Source organism: Neolamprologus multifasciatus, chromosome 7, assembly GCF_963576455.1.
Source record: "Neolamprologus multifasciatus chromosome 7, fNeoMul1.2, whole genome shotgun sequence".
Lineage (NCBI taxonomy): Eukaryota > Metazoa > Chordata > Actinopteri > Cichliformes > Cichlidae > Neolamprologus > Neolamprologus multifasciatus.
In genome coordinates this window covers 26,481,482-26,484,860 of record NC_140445.1, presented here as the reverse complement: position 1 = coordinate 26,484,860, position 3,379 = coordinate 26,481,482, and the positions used below count along the sequence as shown (strand labels likewise).

The 3,379-nt window shown below is 37.5% G+C and overlaps 1 long non-coding RNA gene across 1 annotated transcript; it reads right to left on the bottom strand.

The window, feature by feature from the left end:
* Positions 1–1,730: 1,730 nt before the first annotated feature.
* On the bottom strand, positions 1,731–3,085 carry LOC146514421 (uncharacterized). Its single transcript, XR_014874862.1, has 2 exons — positions 2,589–3,085; positions 1,731–2,285 (listed from the first exon to the last, which is right to left on the bottom strand). It is a non-coding gene; the product is annotated as an uncharacterized LOC146514421 (long non-coding RNA).
* Between the last annotated feature and the right edge of the window lie 294 nt (positions 3,086–3,379).

The window sequence follows — 3,379 nt, the reverse complement described above, 5'->3', positions numbered from 1 at the left end:
AGTGTAATTGCAACATTCTTTACAAAACTCTAGACTCTTCTTCCCCATCACCTCACTGTGGGTTGCCTGCAAATAAATTAATTAAAGCCCATGTGATTATATAAATAAATAAAACACAAAGCAGGGTCAACAATTTAGCCACTAATACCCACATGACAAGGAAAATCAAAGCAGGAGGTTTGGTTGCGTTCCACCCTGCGTGAATTGCTAAATTGTCACTTCTGAGAATAAGCAAATCAAAATTAGAGACAATGAAATTAAGAAATAGTAATCATAGAACAAAAGTCTCCAGCAGATTAGGTGATAACAGGCGGTGATGGAGTGAGTCCCCCTTACAGTGCTGACTGCTAACTTCAAATGATGAATGATTTCTTCCTAAATCCACATCAAAACCAACGAAGCAACAGAACTTTAAAATCAGCTTAACAATTTTTTACACCCAGCTTGTTGCCGCGTACCAGACGGTGTGCAAATGTGGTTTGATTTTAACACATCACCCTCCCTCCCCATGTTTTCTGTCACTCTTCACTGAACACAGCTGCTTTGAGGTGAACGCTAAAATGATGGTGATAACATGTCGACAATGGCAATTCACCATATTTATCATCAACGTCTGGTACATGTTAACATGTAAATATTTGCAAATGAGCAGAAGCACTATGAGCAGCTTTGGTGAGTGTAAATCAGCTGTGACAAAATGGCACGGAAAACACCCATCATAGAAGCAGGCTGCCTTAATTTTCCACCTTTTCTGTGTCATTTCACAGCTTTTAAGATCCCCTGCTCAAGTGCTGCTGTTCAAATATCATTTTATTATGTAGCCCTTGCTATCAAATGTATATCCAAAGTGGCCTGCACTGAGGGAAATTCTCTGAAAGGTAACAGCAGGATTTGCAGTCAAACACAGTTTAATCTTTGTGTACCTGTGAGAATTGAATAACCTTTATTCAATTACAGCTTGCCACGTAAGGAAAAGTCCCTCTGGCTAAAATACATCAGCTTATCAGCCGTTTAAGCCTTAGCAGTGTGTAACAATAGGGTCCAACTGTAAGGCAGTCGGGGAGGGCACAGTGAGCTAAATTGTGGTACTAATTATTTGTCTTTGTGATCATTAGCAACATCAGTTGTCACAACAGTTTTGCATTCCTTATATCCTGAAACAAGTGGCAAAACTGATTTGTATCATGTGGTATATCAGGAACATCAAAAGTAACAAGTCTGTTTAAAAAAAAAAAAACAGATCCCATTTTTAGAACCAGACAGCTGGTCACTTTTAGGCGTCATGAAGGCTGAACACAGTATTGTTGTTTTGCGTTACATGAACAATCACTGAGCTTTACCTTTTGAGACCTGTCAGAAAAAAAAATAAACAAAAAACAGGCGGTTACTGGTAAGTTCTTTATGTAACACTTCTGGAGTCGTTACAGTATACTAGGACCAGTTAGGTTCGACTACTAGAGTAGTAATGAGTGTAGCATGTAATAAAGACCACAGACCAGAAAATACGTTTAAATTGCCGGCTTGTTATTTTGTGAAGACAGAGAATAGACAGTTAACACACATCACATAAAACATCCAACATCACACATTTAAGGAAAACAAGATATTTTCTTTCCCTTTTTTGTTCAGTATATTCTGTTAGTTTATCCTATTTATCTCAAAACCTTTTATTTGGCTTTAAAAGGATGTTATTTTCAACCTAGGTTATTGTCTTATTTATTTCAAGTTCTAAGTTCAAGTTTATCCTTTGATCTATTTGCATTAACACTGTGTTATTTTAAATCAAGTTCAGTTCTTTAGGCCCAAGATTTAATTTAATCTTGGTCTAGGTTCACCTTTCAATCTCAACCAGTTCTTATTTTGTTTTAACCCAACAAACTTATTTACATTTCCATTAACACTATTAGAGCATTAAAATGTGAGGTTGACCAAAATAATTTACAAAAACATGTAAAAACTAAAAACAATTCAGCAAAAGGCTGAATAATCCCCTTAAACAAACAAATAAACAAAAGAAAGTTGTCTCTGTGTCCTTTAACTATTAATCCTGGAATTACTCCAAATGATTATCCAGTGCTTTGAAAGTCCGCTGTTCTTTTGCAGAGGTGTATGGATTAATCCTACCAGTTTTTCAGCAAAAGAGCTCAACGTCCAGCAGGGGGCGTTTTCCCTTTTCCTGCTCGGTACAGTTCAATGGGTCCGTGGGTGGCTCGCCATCTTGTTTCTCGCTCAGCGGATCAAACTCCGATTCTAGCTCGGCATTTCCCGATCCAAACCTTAATGGCCTACCATAACAACAAAATAAAGTGCATAAACATTCGAAAATAACACAAGGGTAGCTCTTAAATAACAGTAAAAGTCCATTTTTCCAGCTTATTTAGCCGTGAATGAGGTGACGCCAAAATGGCGCGCTGAAACACCGTCAAAGGCCTTTGAAGTACAGCCTGTGTGTCGGTTAAGCACGAATCCACCGTGTTTAACATAAAACAACATAAATCTGCTACCTTGGCTCTCCGTTTGCATGAAATGAGCAATATAATACAACAAAACATTTCTTGCATGAAATAAAATACAATTTCTAAACTCACCAAGTCCCGTTCGGTTATGTTCACAACGTCACCGAGGCAAGGACAGGTCGGAAAAACAAAAAATATATTCTCCAGAGTACAAAAATGACTTTATGTAGATTTCTGGCTCGTTTTTAATCTTTTTTCACTCGTTTAGGCAGCAGCTCCGCAAGGACTGTCTGCATTTCTCCCTCTCTAGCATCAAAAAGAATGAACAACCCGATTGGGTGTGGCTATCACAGGAGTCACGCTGCAGCGTGCCCTTTCACAATAAGAGTCTCAACACATATTTTAGCCATTTTACCTGAATTAACATAAAACACCATGAATTAGCAAGTTTTGTACTCTTTTAACATGTTTTTAAACACAAATGAAATCCTATAACATGAATTATATCATTGCTGATGTTTTTAATGAATTTTCTAACCATTATGATCTATTTATTTATCACCTGTGATATATTTCTTATGACTGTTTTTACTAACAGGCTTTTATTTATTGGCAGTTATGTTAACCAGGGTTACATTTAGCTAAAATGCGATGATGGATACAGTAAGTAAAAAGTAGCAGTACAGAATTCTTCGCAGCATCCAGGTAATCCATGAAGGCTGAACACACTATTGTTGGTTCAGCAAGCTTTGTCACCAAATTGATTTTATTAAAGGTTGATTAGCACAGAAGCAGGCTGCTCAATGACATTTACCGCACAACCAAAGTCGCCCCTTCATTCGGGAAAAACATTTCACGTGAAATAGATGCCTGTGTGCCACCTTTTCGGCAATCTTTTCAATCTTACAGAGGTATTGATCGGA